At 42.8% G+C, this 19,445-nt stretch overlaps 1 long non-coding RNA gene, 1 other non-coding gene and 2 pseudogenes across 7 annotated transcripts in view; 1 reads left to right on the top strand and 3 right to left on the bottom strand.

Annotated features, from left to right (window-relative positions):
• The window catches only part of LOC143438618 (uncharacterized), a 72,709-nt gene that overhangs the window by 24,494 nt on the left and 28,770 nt on the right, over window positions 1–19,445 (top strand). The window lies entirely within an intron of this gene.
• On the bottom strand, window positions 8,026–8,157 carry LOC143438698 (small nucleolar RNA SNORA17). The gene has a single exon (XR_013107397.1). It is a non-coding gene; the product is annotated as a small nucleolar RNA SNORA17 (small nucleolar RNA).
• On the bottom strand, window positions 8,333–8,864 carry LOC143438319 (elongation factor 1-alpha 1 pseudogene; annotated as a pseudogene).
• On the bottom strand, window positions 8,892–18,232 carry LOC143438318 (elongation factor 1-alpha 1 pseudogene; annotated as a pseudogene).

Below are 19,445 nucleotides of genomic sequence, written 5' to 3'. Positions count from 1 at the left end.
CAGGGACACAGGCACCCCTGCCCAGCCAGTGGCATGGGTTCCTTCTGGTCTGAACCTGCATCTGGAGCAGACCTGGGGTGCTGGCTCTACACCTACTATTAAAACACCCAGAGGGGGCTCTACTCCTAGGTGCTCTGAAATGCCCAGGATAACAGGATCACGGGATCACACAGGAAGCTTGACTCCCAGGAGATCGGACACACCCAGGAGCACTGGAGCTCTGACATACTCAAGATCATAACTGAGGCCCCAACATCTTTCCCAACACCCAGCATAATTGGGACTTCCACAGAAACCAGGGAAACACAAACACCTGCCCAGCTAGAGGCACTGGTTTCTTCCAGCTTAAACCTGTGCCTGGAGCAAATCCAGGGTTCTAGCTCCCCACCCACCACTGCAACTCCTGGAGAAAGCTTGACTCCCAGGATCTCAGGATCACAGGATCCCAGAATCACAGGATAACAGAGACAGCTGGACTCTGAGGAGTTCTGTCACAACTAGGATTACAGAAGGGACAGGCTCTAGTCAGAGACAGTGAGTACAGGTAGCACTAGAGATAACCAGATGTTGAGAGGAAATCTCAAGAGCATAAGCAACAGCACCAATGCTACTTGGCATCTTCAGAACCCAGTTCTCCCACTAAAGCAAGTCCTGGATACACAATCACACTGGAAAAGCAAGATTCAGATTAAAAATCACATCTCATGATGATGATAGAAGACTTTAAGAAGGACATAAATAACTCCTTTAAAGAAATACAGGAGAACACAGGTAAACAGGTAGAAGCCCTTAAAGAGGAAACACAAAAATTTCTTAAAGAATTACAGGAAAACACAACAAAACAGGTGAAGGAATTGAACAAAACCATCCAGGGTCTAAAAATGGAAATAGAAACAATAAAGAAATCACAAAGGGAGACAACACTGGAGATAGAAAACCTAGGAAAGGGATCAGGAGTCATAGATGCAAGCATCACCGACAAAATACAAGAGATAGAAGAGAAAATCTCAGGTGCAGAAGATACCATAGAAAACACTGACACAACAGTTAAAGAAAATGCAAAATGAAAAAAGCTCCTAACACAAAATATCCAGGAAATCCAGGACACAATGAGAAGACCAAACCTAAGGATAATAGATATAGAAGAGAGTGAAGATTCTTACATAAAGGGCCAGTAAATATCCTCAACAAAATTATAGAAGAAAACTTCCCTAACCTAAAGAAAGAGATGTCCATAAACATACAAGAAGCCTACAGAACCCCAAATAGATTGGACCAGAAAAGAAATTTCTCCCTTCCATCATATAATAATCAAAACACTAAATGAACAGAACAAAGAAAGAATATTAAAAACTGTAATGAAAAAGAATCAAGTAATATATAAAGGCTTTTGAGCCTTCATCAGAATCACACCAGACTTCTCACCAGACTAAAACTCAGAAGATCCTGGTCAGATGTCATACAGATCCTAAGAAAACACAAATGCCAGGCCAGGCTACTATACCCAGCAAAACTAATTACCATGGATGAAGAAAGCAAGATATTCTATGACAAAACCAAATTTACACAATATCTTTCCACTAATCCAGCCCTACAGAGGATAATTCAAGAAAAACTCCAACACAAGGAGGGAAACTACAACCTAGAAAAAGCAAGAAAGTAATCTTCTTTCAACAAACCCAAAAGAAGATAGCCATACAAACATAATTTCACCTCTAATAACAAAAATAACAGAAAGCAACAATAACTTTTTCTTAATATCTCTTAATATCAGTGGACTCAATTCCCCAATAAAAAGACATAGATTAACAGACTGGGTATATAAACAGGGCCCAGCATTTTGCTGCATACTCCAGAGAATCAAATAACCCTATTTAAAAATGGAGTATAGAGCTAAACAAAAAATTCTCAACTGGGGAAACTCTAGTGGCCAAGAAACACCTAAAGAAATGTTCAACATTTTTAGTCATCAGGGAAACGCAAATCAAAACAACCCCATGATCACACCTCACAGCAATCAGAATGGCTAAGATTCAAAACTCAGGTGATAGCAGATGCTGGCGAGGATATGGAGAAAGAGGAACACTCCTCCATTGTTGGTGGGATTGCAAGCTGGATTCCATTCTGGAAATCACTCTGGCAGTTCCTCAGAAAATTGGACATAGCATTACCTGAGGACCCAGCTATACCACTCCTGGGCATATACCCAGAAGATGTTTCAACATACAACAAAGACATATGCTCCACTATGTTCATAGCAGCTATATTTATAATAACCAGAAGTTGGAAAGAACACAGATGTCCTTCAACAGAGGAATGGATACAGAAAATATGGTACATTTACACAATGGAGTACTACTCAGCTATTAAAAACAATGAATCCATGAAATTCTTTGGCAAATGGATGGAACTAGAAAATATCATCCTGAGTGAGGTAACCCAATCACAAAAGAACACACATGGTATGCACTCACTGATAAGTGGATATTAGCACAAAAGGTCAGAAAACCCAAGATACAATTCACAGACCACATGAAGCTCAAGAAGAAGGAAGACCAAAGTGCTTCCGTCCTTCTTAAAAGGAGGAACAAAATACTCACGGGAGTAAATTCAGAGACAAAATTTTGAGCAGAGACTGAAGAAAAGTCTATCCAGAGACTGCCCCACCTGGGGATCTATCCCATATATAGTCACCAAACCCAGACACTATTGTGGATGCCAAGAAGTGCATGCTAACAGGAACCTGATATCTCCTGAGAGGCTCTGCCAGAGCCTGACAAATACAGAGGCAGATGTTCACAGACAACCATTGAACTGAGAATGGGGTCCCCAATGGAGGAGTTAGAGAAAGGACTGAAGTAGCTGAAGGGGTTTGCAACCCCATAGGAAGAACAACCATATCAACCAACCAGATCCCCCCAGAGCTCCTAGGGACTAAACCACCAACCAAAGAGTATATGTGGAGGGACCCGTATGGCTCCAGCTCCATATGTAGCAGAGGATGGCCTTGTCTGGCATCAATGGGAAGAGAGGCCCTTGGTCCTGTGAAGGCTCAGATGCCCCAGTGTAGGGGAATGCCAGGGTGGGGAGGTGTGAATAAAAAAAAAAAAAAAAGCAGGAGGATCGGGGAGTGGATGGGGGTTTTCTGGGGGAAATTGTTTTAGAATTAGGTCATAGTCTTCTCTAAATGTTTTTATGTTGGAGATAGGACTTATTCCCACGACCTTATGTAAAATCTCTGTATCTGTGATTCTCACATTTATATTTTGAGCACAGTTTCTTTGTATCAGTATAGTTAGCTGTGTCTTTGATATCTCTTCTTTGGTATTTCATAGGTATTTCAGACTTAACATAGCCAGAGCTGGGATTTTAGTCTCTCCCCTCCTCCATGTCCCCTCTACAACCTTATGATATTGACTCTTCCTTCAGGCTACTTTGGCGTAAGAAACCATCTGTGATCCTTCCTCTTTCTTTAGGCTAGTCCTCAGCTTCACGTAGTTAACTCCTTTCTCTTTCCTTTTGAATAGCATTTAACAAGTTTGACTACAGACTCAGAGCTGGAATGTTCTAGATTTACCTCCCCAATAGCAGCATTCCTCCCTTTGTTACATTGTATCCCCTTTGGTCTTCTCGCCTAAAGCTCTATTAAGCTTTCTCGCCTTCACACAGACATTAATGTGAAGTGCTTCTGTCTGTGCATTTCTCATAATTAGCTCCTTCTCAACCTTCAAGCCTTAAGTCCTCTGAAATTCTATCCTATATATAAATATTTGGTTGTCCTATATAAAATCATTTCCTCACCAATGTACTCGAACTTTTTATTGCAGTTCCTTATTTAATTTAACCTTCACACTTCTCTTACTTTGTAATTACATTGAATTCTGTTTTCTGGCATGACTATGTATTGGCTAAATGATAACCTTTGAATGTATATAGTAATATGTATATGTGTAGCTGCCTCTGTCCTTGTGGGTATGCGTGGTAACCAGAGGTTCATCTAAGGATGTCATCTCTTCCTCAACCATATCTGTATTTTTGAGGCAGTGTCTCTCCCTAAATCCAGAGCTCACGGTTGTGGATAGGTTGTGGTCAGCGAGGCCCTCCCATCTGCTTGTCTCTGCTTTCTCAGTGCTGGGGCAGCAGGTATATGCTTTTATGCCTGTCTTTTTATGTAGGTGATGGAGACTTTATCAGAGGCTATTATGCATAGGAAGCACTTTACCCACAAGGTCATCAGTCTCTTAGACTATGAATATAGATATTATGATTTTATTCATTGTATAACCACAAATTAACGATCTGGACTAGGCAATATATGTTGAATAAATATATGTTAATATCTGCAGAGATTCTGGAGACACCTATGAAATCCACGGGAAGAAAGATGTATACATTGGGCAGTATTTGTGTTGGATTTTGCCAAATATTCTTGATGGCCTGGGGCTTTTATTTGTGCTAAATCACTATAAAGAATGTAGCAGTGTTTTGAAGACTCTACCTCCAGTCTTTTGACATATCTCTGCTAATTCATTACCAGAGAATTGAATTACACACTGCTCTGTTTACAATGTAGCTGCAGTTTGACAAGGCGAAGTCCATGCTAGCCATCTGGGTCTTAGGTCCTTCTCTGCCTCTGAACAGTGAGACAAAGCATGCCTGTCTTTCTTACCCTGATGAAGACCAGACCTCTTCCCTGGACTTGAGCCGAGTGGTAATGTGCCTCTAAGGACTGCACTGAGTAAACCTTTAGAGCAAGGTGCAGTCAAAACTGATTAAAATCACACCATTTCATAACACGGCTTACAGGCAAAGACGTAGACCAGGAAGCTGTGAGGAGAGAGCCGGCCTGTGGCCGCACACTGAGCAGCAGCTGGGATCTGCTCGCTCGCTTACCCCTTGAGCTGTTTGTTTAGCAACGCACAGAAACAGATTTCCTAGTTTGTCTGTCATAATACAGTTTCAGCTTCCTCACTGATAAGTTAGCTGCAGATGTCACAGTTTTCCAGGCAGGGGCTGGAAGTTAAGATAACATTCCTGTCTCTCTGCAGCTCTTTGAAGTGAAAGGTTTAGTGATGTTTTAGGGAGAGGAGAGGGTAGTGGATGAGGAGGAAGAGCGGGAAGGGGGAGAGCTGTATCTCTCGGACATTTTTAGTGTGTTAGCATCACATGGAGTTTCCATTCTCTGTCCCAGGATGATGGTGTTCAGGAGACTGCCTACTGCTCTTTTGGGATTCAGATGTTTCTTCCTAAATGGGGATGAGAAGGTGGCTTTTGATGGAACTTACAAAGGCTTCACATCATGACTGTGTTACTTAACAATTTGAGGACTTCAGGCAAACCACTTAACATCTCTGATCCCCAATTTCCTTAGGCAGAATAGAAATAACAGCTGCTACTTACCTCATAGGGTTGTTTTAAGAACCAAATAAAATAATGGAAATGAAAATATTTTGTATCCTGTGAAGCTCTTTGCAAAAGTAAAGTGCTTTTGTCTTTGCCAAGGCTTCTTTCTTTCCCCCTTCCTATAAAGAAAATGTCAACATTTTCCAACCACGGTGAGTTAGTCATTCCTCCAGGGCCCAGACAGAGCAAGTGTCGGTCTCCATGGTGATATAAGGAGGGAAGTGGAGAAGAAACCCTTGGGCCTGTTAAGTACTTCTCAGTCTACTGACCTTCAATCAGAGAGAGGCTGAAAGGTGCCTTTCTCACCAGAGCTTCTCTTGCAAGGCTCAGGGAGCAGACAGCCATGGGAAGCAGCAGCAGCAGGACAGTCACTTTCTTCACCTGCTCTTCCTCCCTGGAGCAGGTCACAAGATGCTCCTTTGCAAGGCATTGGCTTCAAAAGCAGAAGAAATGAATGTCCTCTCTCTTGACAACACAGGGATGCAGGAGAATCTGAAGAGGCCCTGCTAAGTTCTCCTCTGTTTATTAACATGAGACATTATCTCTTTGTCAAATCAACCATGTTTCTCCACAGATGGCCGTTTACCCTTTCTCAGATCTAAACACTAAAATAAATAGTTGTCCCTGTTTCTTTGGGTCTTCCTTTCTGAAGCCTGGGTCATTTAAAGACATGAAATACTTTTGCATACTTTATCTTTTGCTTACCAGCACCAGCCAGTGATAGATAAAAATAGAAGCTTCATTCCCTCCGTAGTATATATTTCCAAGAATGATACCTGTCTATATCCACGGATGAGACTTCACATGCGCTAGTAGACATAACCCATTATGGTAAAGTGATAGAGAAGTGTCTTTGACATCATACCTACATACTTTTTTTAAAAAAATCAACATAATTGTTTGCATTGTACACTATTTTATTTAATACTTTAAAACCTTTTTCTTGGTTCTTTATGAGTTCCCCATCATGCACCCCAGTCCCACTCATCTCCCCTCCCCCGGTACCTGCTCTCAAGCCTTTCAACCTCTCCCCACAACAGATTAAAAACAAAATCTCATTGTGGACGCTGTAGTGTGTCACAGTGTGTCACAGTGTATCACATAGTACACCCTGTCCCCCCATACTTCTTTGCTTGCAAATGTTTGTTGCAATGACTCCTTGGTCTGGTCCGAGGCCTCTGGCTTCTGCTACCCTATCAATACTGGAACCTCTCTGTGACTCCTCTCAAATACCCTGTTCATGCCGTGTGTTGTGGAGATCCCGTAATTTTGGATCTGTAGTTCCAGCCTTTCATGCACTCCAGCAGTTCATTGATGGGGTAGATGTTGAGGTGAGGCCGTTCAAATCCCTGGATCCGGGCCTGAGAACCATCTGAGCTGCTCAGCTTGCCAGCTCTCCTGCTCTCACATCCTTGGCTGGCTCACCAGCACAGCAGGACCAGCTCCACCCTGCTGCCCAAGAGAGGTGCTGAGTCTGCTTTCCCACGTGTTGCAGCCAGTGAGGCACATGGCCAGTTCTGGAACTCTCATGACCCCAGGGCCAGCTCTCTTGCCTGCCATAGGTGGTGAGGAATGTGGGATGGGAGGAGGGCACACAGCAGACAAGTTGCTCGGCAAGGTTTGGGTGAGAGATGGGGCCAGTTGTGCACAACCCTCAGACATCAACATGAGGGACATCTTCCTGGACTTTGGTGGCAACACAGCACTGATGCTGCAGGACCGTGAAGCCATATGTGGCCCCCAGTGACAGCACAGGGCAGGACCTCACCATGGTCCCAAGTGGTATCACAGCCTACTCACATTCTGCCTCTCTTCATGGTGCCCACAGCCTTCTCTCTCTCTTTCACTTCTATTTCTTTACCACTTGATTTTCATTGGGGCACATGGAGTCTCTGAGTGTCTGGGGTCATCTCAGGAATGGTCTCAGTAGTGCTATGCCCTGCTCATGAATTACAGCACCTGGCATGGGTTATCTCAGGGATTGTCTGCCTCCCCTGGCCTACGAGTAGGATTCGTGGTCGTCTCAGGCTGGCTCCCTATCTGGGCTCCATAACACATGTCTGGTGATTGTCTTGGGCTTGTTCCTTACCTGCCTGAGTGGTGTCTTGGGCTCACTCTCTCCTGTCTGGCCTGCCCAGGTTTTGTTGGGAGCCATTTTGCCTGCTTCCGTGAAAGCCTGTCTATCAGGCAGAGTTGCGCCAGGCCATGGTGTACAGGCAGATTTCCACATCTGCTGATCTATGGGATGATAAGAGGACTCTTGAAGCTCAAGGCAGGGGACTGAATGTTCTGCTAATCTTGGAGGAAGAAACAGGGAGGAAAAGTGAGGCCTCCGGATGGGCACAGATATTGAATGTACATCAGCCACTGTCTCTGCTGGCTTGTAACTTTGTTTCCTAAGATACTGTAAAGTATATAAAGCCCAAGAGAATTAAGCTTGGGACTGCACAGCACTGACTGGACAGCCCTTCCGATTTCTAACCTTTGTCTCCGAGTCTCGTTTTCTGTCTTTCCTATAACCCTCACTCCTCAGTTAGAGGTCTCCTTGACTTTGTACTGGCCAGACTGGCACAGGTATAGCTCTGGACTGGTGGTCCATCTCAGCCTTGCCTCTTTTCAGGGGTTATTAGGCTACTAACCATTCAGATGGCCACAGGTCAGAACAATGAGCATAGACATAGCCTCTCTCCCCTCTGTCACCTACTGTCACACATGTGACATGACAGCCACACCTGCAATGCTTCTAGGGGTAGGTTGTTTTAATATTATAGCTAAACACAATCTTGTATATCTTTCTAAATGTTACCAATAGCCAATAAAATGATTAGCCATAAAAACTGATCGAGCTTAAAAGGCCCATTGAGGCAGAGTTCTGAGACTGCCTTCCACCACTGAATGAGACGACCCTGGGAGGTGGTAGGGGTAGCATTCATTGGGCCTTCTGAGCCTTCTGGGCAGACTTGGTGACCTTGCCAGCTCCAGCAGCCTTCTTGTTCATGCCTTTGGTGACATCCACATCGACTCCCTGCCTCATGTCACAAACAGTAAACTGACCCTGAGGAGGACGAGGGTCTCCTCATGCATGTGCAGGCTTGGCTGGAAACCCTATCAACAATGACTGCATCACTAGGTTTCACCACTTCAAGGCCATCTTCCAGCTTCTTTCCAGAACATCAAGTAATCTTTTCTTTCAGCCAAGCAGACTTGCAAGCTGTGTGACCTTTTTGATAATGTAGTACAGGGACCTAGCCAGTGCAAATTTGGATAATGGTGGAGCAGTGGAGCCAACTGTTGGGCCCTTCTTGTAACACCTGCAATGTATCTGCTGTCTTTGATACAAACTCTCTTTACACTGAAGGCTGTGTTGTCTCAGGAAGGTCTTCACTCAAAGCCTCACTGTGCCTTTGAGCAGATTTTATTACTTCAGTTATGACATGGACTGGAACAAGGGTGACTACCATACTAAATTTGTGAACACCAGCTTCTAATTACCCACAGGGCAGTACCTTTAGCAAGAATTCTGTAGGTATCTTGGCGGAACAGACACAAAGGCTGATGGGAAGGATTAGTTTGGGGATAAGACAAAGCTGAGAGCAGTGTGATTCCACGAGCACCACTATATTTATAGGCCACGTTCCATCCCTGAACCCAAAGCACATTAGCACTTGGCCCAGCCTTTTGTCACCATTCCAACCAGAAGCTGGCACAAATGCTATTGTGTCAGGGTTGTAGACAATTTAATTAAATATAGGTCTAGCTCCCTCCTTAGTTTCCTCCTATCTCTTTCTAGCTGTAGCATGGCTTGGTGGAATCCATTTTGTTTTACTCCCAGTATGCAAGCCAGATGGGCATGCTCATGAGTTTGCCCATTCTTAGATATACCAGCTTCAAATTTACAACTACAGCACTAATAATCAGGACAGAACAGTCTGCTGTTATGTAAATTCCTATCATCATCATCACCATCATCACCACCATCATCATCACCACCACCACCACCATCATCACCACCATCATCATCACCACCATCATCATCCCCTTCATCATGAATTCTCCCTGTCTTTCTGCATCAATGACACAATATTTGTTGATCTGAGGTTTCTGCAGGGGTATGTCAACAGTGGTACCATAATCACCCTCAGCTGTTTGTCTAAAACCTAGGCATACTTGAAGACTTATGTGGCAGCCTCTTCCTCAATTTTTGAATGTTTTGTTTGTCGATCACACCACACTTGTAGGTCAGATGGCAGCCAATCATGGTGGACTTGCCTGAATCTGCTTGTTCAGTGATGATGGTGGTGGTTTCAGTTTGGTGGTGGCTTTCATGTCACCTGTGTTCTGATAAAAACTTGTTTTAAAAAAAAAGGAAATCCAGCTTTTATAGAAAGAACTTCTTGTGATAGAATTGCAAGTCATGAAGTCTGTAATCGTTTGAGGTATTATTAATGAGAAAGCTTAGTATCAGCGTTTTTGAAGTGCAATGGGTGAAATATACTTCTATACAGAGAATACTATAAAAGTATGCATTTTCTAGTGTGCATATATGTAAAATGTAGGTATGTATGTAAAACTATGTGTTACAACTCTGAGATATGACTAAAAAAATAACATTAGAGTAAAATAGACCATTTTCTGCTTTTAGAAAAACAGCGGAATGCTTCCTAATCTTTATCATCTGTTTTACTGGCTTTAACTGGTAGCCAGTTGCTGAGTACGTAAAAAATATTTCTAATGTGTTTTTGATTTAATATTGAATGCAGGATTAATTTTCTTAGCATAGAATTTTGCTGTAATCCAAGTAAAGGCTCTGTTTGCTTCTTCCTTTCTTCTCATCAGGTTTTGCAGCATTCTTCTGTTTTCAGGACCAACCTTCTTTTTTTGGGCTTCCCTCTTATTTTGTCTTTCCTGCTTCCTCTTTACTTGGGCCTCCCTCTCTCCTGCCCTCATAATCTTACTGTCAAGTTTTCTCTTCAACACCTTGACCAAAATGCCTTTTATTGCTTCAGGGGTCAGATAAATGCAAGCAGTAGATCCGTGTAAGAGACCAAGGGAGACTATGCAGAGGTGAGCTCGCTGTTAGTCACAGCCCCTTAGTGGCTGGTTGCAGACTGAAGACTTAGACGTGAGTGCACCAACGTGTAGCCTCCCTTCTGTCTGCTTTTTAGAAGGCTGACACAGGGAATGTTAGCCATCACACCTAAGGAACATTAGCAAGGGCAAAGACCAGTGACTGATGACCATGTGTAACCAGGTGAAGAGAGCTGTTCTATAGTCTTCCTGAACCGTGGTGAACAGCTGTAGACTTCCAGTATACTGATGTAAAGGAAAGCATGCACCGAGGGATGGCTAAGATCTGGGGACTTGCCAGGGTCACAGTGCTAACTGTGGTTAATTAGGAAGTCAATAATGATGTCACCTAGACCATGCTGCCTTCTCAGTGCTTCAGATCATGCTGAAATACTCATTGCAGTTCTAGAAGTTTGCTTTAATCTGGCTCAAGGCTGTGTTCATTTCAACTCTGCTTTCTTCTTTGTCTGGACATCCCTTGACACTTGGAAGGTCAGCCTTTGCTTCCAGTTTCCTGGAAGTTTTATTTCATCTGTGTTATGGGGTGAACAGTCAGTTGTAACTTTAACCCATCCCTGTCCCATCTCCCCACTGGCTGGGTGGGCTCTGTACGTCTCCTGAAGTTCTCAGCTGGCTTGATGGCTTTCCTGCTTAGATAGGTTAGATACTTTTTGGCCTCTTTTGAGTTCAGTTGTCTGGGAAGCTTATCTTATGCCTTCAATTTTTTTTCAGTCTTAGAGTTTTCTGGGTTTAAGGCAGCATTTGTAACCCACATTAATCTCTTCTAGAATGCTCCAAAGGTACCTTATCAGAGAAAAATTGTCTGCATGTTTTGACTGAAAGCACATTTTTCTTGAAGGCTTAGTGGTTCGTTCTTCAGCCTTTGGAGAGACCAAGAGTGAAGATTCTTTTAGGACCACCCCAAAGAATGTCTTTTTGTGTCTCCCAGGTTGCACAGTCACGTCTGTGAATGTCATTGCTGGCATTTAGAATTTTAATAGATAAGCCATGGGGAAATCTATTAGACACCTGGATACTTTAGAATCCTTTGAAAGCTGATCGTTCATTTGTGGCATCTCTGGACATGGTCTATTAACTGTGCAGCTTCCTTCCGCTCTCCCTGAGTCCTGCCATGAGCACACTAGAAAATGGAATGTGCTACCGGGAAACTTAAAAACACACTGCTCTTCCTCCAGAGGGGTTTTATTTGTTCAAATAGTTTTATTTGTTTCAAATAGTTGTAAGAATTAAGGTGATAAATGTTTCAGGCTTTCTATTGCTCAAATATAAAGGACTTTTCCATGATACAGTTGTTTGAGAAAGCCTTCCTGAACATCCCTGTGCTGTCCCAACCAGCATCTGTAGGAACGGAGCTTGACTGTATTGATGGAGCCATAGGAAGCATATTTAAAACAGTCTAATTATATCCCCTGTCATTAATAACTTCATTTTAAATGATTCATCTGCATCCTAGTTTAAGTATAGCTTAAAACAAAAATAATGCCTTCCAGGGGTTTTTGAAGGCCCCTTTAGGAAAAAGTTCAACAAATAAAATAATGTAGACTTCAAGGCGTGCAAATGGAGTGTTAATGATCCCTTCACTTTTAAAATTTGTTGGACATAAAAGCGATGCTAATCTGATTAGTAACTGTGATTGGGTGAATCTACTGTAAAAATGGATGGGGTTCTGGTTTTTAACATGATACCGTGGAGTCATCTGAGAAGCACGGCTGTGGAGCATGAAAGTCTCTTTGATGGAGTCTTCTATGATTAGAAAGTATATTTACACATATTTTTGTTTCTATGTACATGTGAATACACACATACACATGCACCACACACACACACACACACACACACACACACAGAGTTTTGTTGTTTTTCATAAGTAGTTAGAAGGTTTGTTCCTAGAAAACCAAGAGGAAAGAAAAGCAGTGTGACACAAACACACTAGCTGTGACCGTGGTTAGGACCACGCTTATCAAGTGACTTTAGTGTCCCCTTTACTGTCTTTCTGCGTCAGAAAAGGGTGAATATCTGGAAATTATGTGTAGCTCTTTATTTGTGATGAATCATGTAACTGGAAGAATTAAGAGAAAATTTGAAGGCTTCGTGATGTTGAAAAACATCTCTCACTCTACTGCTTGACCCTCTGTCTCACTTGTAGCTTAAGTGTGAATGTCACAGGTCCTTTCTGTAAAGCTAGAAGCTTATTCCTCAGCGCCTGCATACACTGCAATTTGTCTTTTTGCTGAATGCCAAAAATCTTTGTCAGCTCAAAGTCCAAAGAAATGTCACCACTGCTTGTGAATGTATTTATTAGGGAAGAAAGCAGTTCTTCTTGAAGCCATTAAAATGTATGAAAACATACTAAAAAAGGAAGATTTTAACCAAATAAAAATGGCTTAGTTTAAACTTTATTTGGAATTTAAACAGAACTTTCCATTTTTATCCTAGTAGAGAGATTTCAAATTGAGTGAACCCTCTATGAATATTTTTAATAAATCCAGTGAACACCTTATTTATAAATAAAATGACTGTGCTTTTATAATGCCCTTCGCATAAGAATTTCATTATTAACAGTGTTACAAAATTTGAGTGTGGACATCACATAAAATACATGATAACAATCAGATGGGAACAGTTGACTCAGTCGGCATGGGATTTTGTTTCAGTTTGGCCGTGTTCGTTTTGACTTATTTCCATGGCAAACTTTGAAAGACTTCAGCACATTTGTTGGCCTTTTAGGGGCTTCAGTTCGCCTCTGTCTTCAGTGGTGAAGCCCGGGGAGAGTTTGTAAATAGGTGTGTAACACAGAGTCCAGGCATACTTAGAATGTAGATTCACGACCTCACTGTGAACTCATCGATTCCTCCATCCCATAGTCATAGGGTAGTGCAGACTCTACAGGGGGACAGAGCCCGGGCTTGTAAGGCTTGGGTGGGACAGAGTGCTGATTTCAGTTGAATGTTCTAGGAAGAGGGAGGAAAATGATGTCACGGCAACGGAGGGCATCGTATCCGAAACCTTCCTGTCAACCAAGTCCTTAGTAGTTCTGACGTTAACGTCTAAGTTTCCAACCTAAAATCTCTACACACGGTGAAGCTGCTGTCTCTGTGTTAGTCCTTTAGCAATTTCCAGAACTGTCTTTCAGAAGAACCTAACTGTTTCAGTTACAGTAGGAGTTGTGATGACTTTTGCTCATGGGGTAAGTTGTACACGTGACACTTCTTTCAAACTTATTGTCACATGTGCTTGTGTGTTTTTAAAAAAATAAAAAATGAATTGGTCTTGTTGTCCAGTGTGAACTTTGTCTTAGCCTCTCTGCTTACCAGTGTGTTACCTCTTAAACTACCCCCCTTGTTTTTTTTTTTTTTTATTGTTGTTTGTTTTGTTTTAATTTGGGTAAGGAAAATCATAGGAATACCACTTAAGCTAAACAGGAAATGATGTCAAACAAGGTACTTGACATGGTGATTGTTAGCTTGGTGTGGTGGCATGGACCTTCATCTCAGCTGCTTAGCAAGTTGAGGCTGGGAGATCATTTGAGCTTAGAAGCTTGTGTCCAGTCTGGGCAACATAGGGAGACCCTATCTTAAAACAACCCAACCCAAACCAAAAGTGGGCACTAAATAAATGCTGGTTACAACTATTTTTATTCCTTCTTTGGGAATTTCACACAGTGTATGATCATATCCCTCCTTGCTGCTCTTCTCCTGAATCTCTCCCAGAACCACCTCCACTGCCCCTCACAACCAGCTTTCTGCCTTCTCTTCCTCCTCCTCCTCCCCCCTCCCCTCCCCCTCCCCCTCCCCCTCCTCCTCCTTTTCTCCGTCTCCTTGTCTCCGTCTCCGTCTCCTCCTCCTCCTCCTCCTCCTCCTCCTCCTCCTCCTCCTCCTCCTCCTCCTCCTCCTCCTCCTCCTCCTCCTCCTCCTCCTTCTTTTTAAAATAATACTTCAAGTTGTGCTGCTTATATACCCCTGAGAGAGGCCATCTTCTGGAGTGTGATAACTGTACCAGGGTGGCACCCTTGAAGAAAACTGACTCTACCCCAGAAGCCTCCAACTGCCCATAGCTCCTCCATCAGCATGAGGGACTTACAAACTCTTTCCCCTTCAGCGTTAGGATGTTAGCTTGATCTTCAGCAAGTAATCAAGCTGCTGTGAGTTCACATACATACTGGTCCTGCCGTAGCTAAGACATAGTTTTACTCTGGTTCCCTCCGACCCCTGGTCCTTATGATCTTTTTGCCTCATTTTCCATGGTGGTCTGTGAGCCTTGGGGAGGGAGGAGCAGTGATAAGAAAGTCTCATTTGTAGCCAAGCACCCCACCTTACCTTTATTCTTTGCATTTAGATAGGTTGTGAGTGTCTGCATTAACCACCATACACTCTACAATGAGACAAATTTCTCTGTTGACTTCTGAGAGCTGAGATAACCTCAGGGAAATATGAGTTTAGAGAGCAGTCTGATATGTCTACTTAGCAAATAGTAGTAGTAGACGCACCCCTGGGTCCCATGACCCTCGACATCATGTGTTCTTGGCACATTTACAGCACTGGACATGAGGTTCTGTCTGTGGTGCAGGCCTTAAATCCAATCAGAAAGTGCTTTGTTACCACAATACCCTGCCAATCATTGTTGTAGGGTTGATGGCTGGGTCAGATCTGCTGATGAACTTTTCCTCCCGGAACCCGGCACTGCACCTTCTAGTATCAGGACAGGCTTGATTTCTCCATGTTCTGTGACCATGTATGCATTGTCCTCAGCAACGTGGTTGAATTCTGGTGGCAACCAAGAGAAATAGCAACAGCCTACATTGTTTGGGTATCTCTGAGACATCTCTGACCAATACCTTGATAGGGGATGTGTCCTATACCTCGTGCTGGGCTTTTTATGTGACAACCAATGACTTCTTGGGGCCTAGTTATAGTACAGGTTATAAAGTCTGATTAAGAGTTTGACAGTTTTTTTTACACTCCTTGATACATATTAACGAACCATTTCCTTGCAAAGATCCCACCAACTGATGTTGTCAGTGACCCTATGAAAGTTCCCATTTCCCTTATATACCAACCCAGAAATACAGATTTATAATTTTAAATCTTTATTAAGCAATACTCACTGATAGCACACAATTACTTTAAGTTCCTTAATGAATATCTGAGCTGTTTTTAAACACTATTTTCATTATAAATGTGCTCATGTCTTGTTCTGTTTCTCTCTGAGTTGCTCATGTTTTGCTTTTCAGTTTTTATGAGGTCTTTTTTTTTCTGTTCTTTATTTTTTTATTGATTGATTGATTTAATGAATGTGAGTACACTGTCGTTGTCTTCAGACACACCAGAAGAGGGCATCGGATCCCATTACAGATGGTTGTGAGCTACCATGTGGTTGCTGGGAATTGAACCCAGGACCTTTGGAAGAGCAAGTCAGTGCTCTTAGCCGCTGAGCCATCTCTCCAGCCCCCTTATGCAAAGGAGGTTAACTTCTGTCGCGTTTGTAGTAATTATTCTTTGTTTTAATTCTATATTTTCTATTAAATACTTATGTAATGAAAGCTATTGATCATTTTCCTTGTGATTCTTTTCTGAATCATTGTAATTGCAATTGGAGACCTGAGGTCAAATCCCAATTTTTGACTGTTTCTTAGCTGGAAGACACACCACACCTGAGGTCTGCCTCTGTATGATAAAAAGCTCTTCTTACTCTGTTCCGTTATATTCAGAGGATTTTCTTTGTGATTCCTCAAGCAGGCTTTACAAATGCTCTGCTGTGTCTAACTCCTGATTAGTGTGATAAAGAGATTTATTTCCTCAACTGGTTCAAGGATTTTGAGTCATATTTTGTGAGGTTAAGAAGTCACTTATTCTACTTAAAATTTTCATGGAAGTGTAGTAAACATTTCTGTCTGGATAGAAGATAACAAATCGGCCGGGCGGTGGTGGCGCACGCCTTTAATCCCAGCACTTGGGAGGCAGAGGCAGGCGGATTTCTGAGTTTGAGGCCAGCCTGGTCTACAGAGTGAGTTCCAGGACAGCCAAGGCTATACAGAGAAACCCTGTCTCGAAAAACCAAAAAAAAAAAAAAAAAAAAAAAAAGGTAACAAATCAGTTATATACATCTAATGATGCCCGACGTGACAGTTTACAAGACACTCTTAATGTATGTTGTGTATTTTACTTCAATTACAGAGTAAGGCGGGCATTGGTATGGCCTTCGTATAACCAAAGACACAAAGCTCACAACTGCTGTATCTTTTTGTAGTCCACACAACTAGGAGATGGCCAAGAACTTGAATTTGATTGTAGGTTCCCAATTACAAACCCACACCTTGTCCTCCAACCCTAGTGTCTTCTTGGGTTTTGAGAAGTACACATTGTACCATGGACAGGTTGTTCTGCTATTGGGTAGGAGCACATCTTTCTCTCCCAGCAAACCTTCCCATTACCCGCCACATCTCCATCAGCAGTGACTGTTACCGAACCTAACTTGAGCTTTATAATTCCACATTGGTTGTTCCAGACATTTTCTCAGAGAAGGAAGGAAATAATATAGGTTGAGCTAACACTCATATTTAAACTGTTTATGCAAAAGCCTCCCTCTTGTGTGAAACATCATCTGATTCCTTTCTTTCCCCCTTTACAGTGGCCGCACATGCAGGGTCCATGCTGTAAATCCTATTTTACAGAGCATCTTTCAGTAGACTCCATATTGCCAGTGTTCCTGCTGACTTTTGTCAAACTAGTCATTCTCTTCCTTTTTCAAAGATGAAACCTGTGTCCAGATGCCACACAGGCTTTACCAGAACACATCACCACAGTCTTCTTAAATTGATGTGGAGTTGAGGAAACATCAACAACAGAGAAAAGTTTCAAAATGTGAACAAATTTGAATCAACTCAGAGTCAAGTCTGAGATAAATTCGAGATGTTTCTAGAAGCATTGGTCTGTGTTGTGTCATGTGACTTCACCTCAGCCCTGGTTCTGAACAGGCAGCATGTGCATGCTTGCCATGCGTTCGGTCACTTTATGAAACACCAATGCATGCAGACAACTTCATGCTGTGAACTGCTGTACTTACTCATATGAACTCACAAAGAATGCGCGTGGCCTGCATGGGTTTGTCCCAGTTGGGATCCTAGGGCTGAAAGGAGTGGACACATGTCCCCATCCCTAACCCAGAAGTGGATACATGTCCCCATCCCTAACCCAGAAGCTGTCTCCAATTGATAACTACTTGCAAAGGAAAAATAAGTTTTTCCAAGACAGTTTCATGTGGAAACAAATCACTCTTAGGGGTAGGTCCCATGACCAGCAATAGATGGTCAATATGAAATGAGCTCAAGGCATCTTGGGAACATCTGTCTCATTGTTAAGTCATGGCTTTGCCTCCCCCACCTTACAGTCCCTTTGCATTTAAATTATGGCTTCTGGTTTTATGGGGTTCCTGTATGTGTGTGTGAATGTCTCTGCATCTATATGTGTTTCTTGGTTATATTGTGTGACGAAAATAATTTTTAATAAAAAAGACAGTAAAAGCCTTTCTATTGTCAGTAAATATTTGGTCTGTAGTCCTATTTTCCATAAGGGCAAGCCTCTTCCTGTGAGAAGAGGGGTTACAAATGGAAAAAAGTTTAGGGAGCCCTCATGACACAATTATAGCTTCTTTTAATTCTGAGGGGTCTGAGGGAGATACTAGAATTATTTTCTCCATCTTATGGATGTGGTAATTTCTCTGAGAAATTACCTGACTCGCCCATGGCTGGGGAATCCTGGGGCTCAGATGGGAACACACATAGAACCTGCTCACAGCCTTCCTAGATCGACTGGGATTCCTTTCACCTGCTCTGGTCCCGGAAGTGGCTTTTTCATATGCATCTGAGCGGCTGTAAATGTACTTCTCTATCCCTATCCCATAAACCTAACTCCGTCCAGGGTCATTCTGCACAGCTTGCCTTACACATAAAAATGAACTTTAAAGAGGTTTACTTTAGCCTGATGGCCGTCTCCTCACTGATCTAGAAAGCAGGTATCCTGAGTGTGACTTCCTCTTTGTAAAGGAACACATTGCCTCGCTCCACTGTGAGCTCAGTCCTGTTTGTATCATAATCCAGACCGGATGAGGGCAGGCTGACCTGCAGCTCCCAGGACCGGTTGCTCTCCAAGTTTCTACAAACAACTGGGGGGTGGGGGGTGGGGGATGGGCTGGGAATTGATAGGATTTGGACATGTAACTGCCTTTTCTGTTTTGGAGAACACTAAAGGAAAAAAAAAAAAAAGACATGACAAGTATGTGGCAGCGATGGATGGGGATGGTCACTGGAGCAGAAGAAAAGATTTGTAGAAAGATTAAAGGAGTTGAAATTTGTGGCGTAAAGAAAGATGGAGGGAGGACGACTTCGCACAGGACTGGGGTGGAAAGGGAGTTCTGCAGAGGAGACAATGAGCTGAAAGGAAGGTTAATTGGAGTTGGGGGCATTGGCATCCAATAAGAGTGACTGTGCATGTCACATGTCCCCACTGGACTGTTTGTGTTACTGTGCAGTCCTTACTGAACATTGCTGTGCCCTAGTCAGTTAACGTATTTAACTCGCAAACCCTATGGGAAGCTTACCCTCCTTTTGCAAGTGAGGTTTTGAGAAGCCAATAACTTGCTCCAAGTCACAGAATCGACAAGGAAACGGCAGACCTGGCTTGGAAACCTTGGATGGAGTGACTTGTGATGCCGCACTTGTTCATGTCTGTCTCCATCAGAGTACAAGGCCTCAGCTGCACGCTCCACAGCCGAGTCCTCAGTGCCGGGCTCACAGCCCCACACTGGAGTTTGTTTGTGGGAGCGTCTTTTAATTCATTAAAAGAACAAATGAGAAAACGAAATCCAATCTAACCCCAGGACTGCCCGATGATCCGTTTGCCATGTGGATTTTTTTTTTTTTTTTTTTTTTTTTATCAAAACACAAAACAAAAACCCAT

Source organism: Arvicanthis niloticus, chromosome 25, assembly GCF_011762505.2.
Source record: "Arvicanthis niloticus isolate mArvNil1 chromosome 25, mArvNil1.pat.X, whole genome shotgun sequence".
Lineage (NCBI taxonomy): Eukaryota > Metazoa > Chordata > Mammalia > Rodentia > Muridae > Arvicanthis > Arvicanthis niloticus.
Note: the sequence above shows the minus strand (reverse complement) of the source record. Positions and strands in the feature narration are given on the sequence as shown.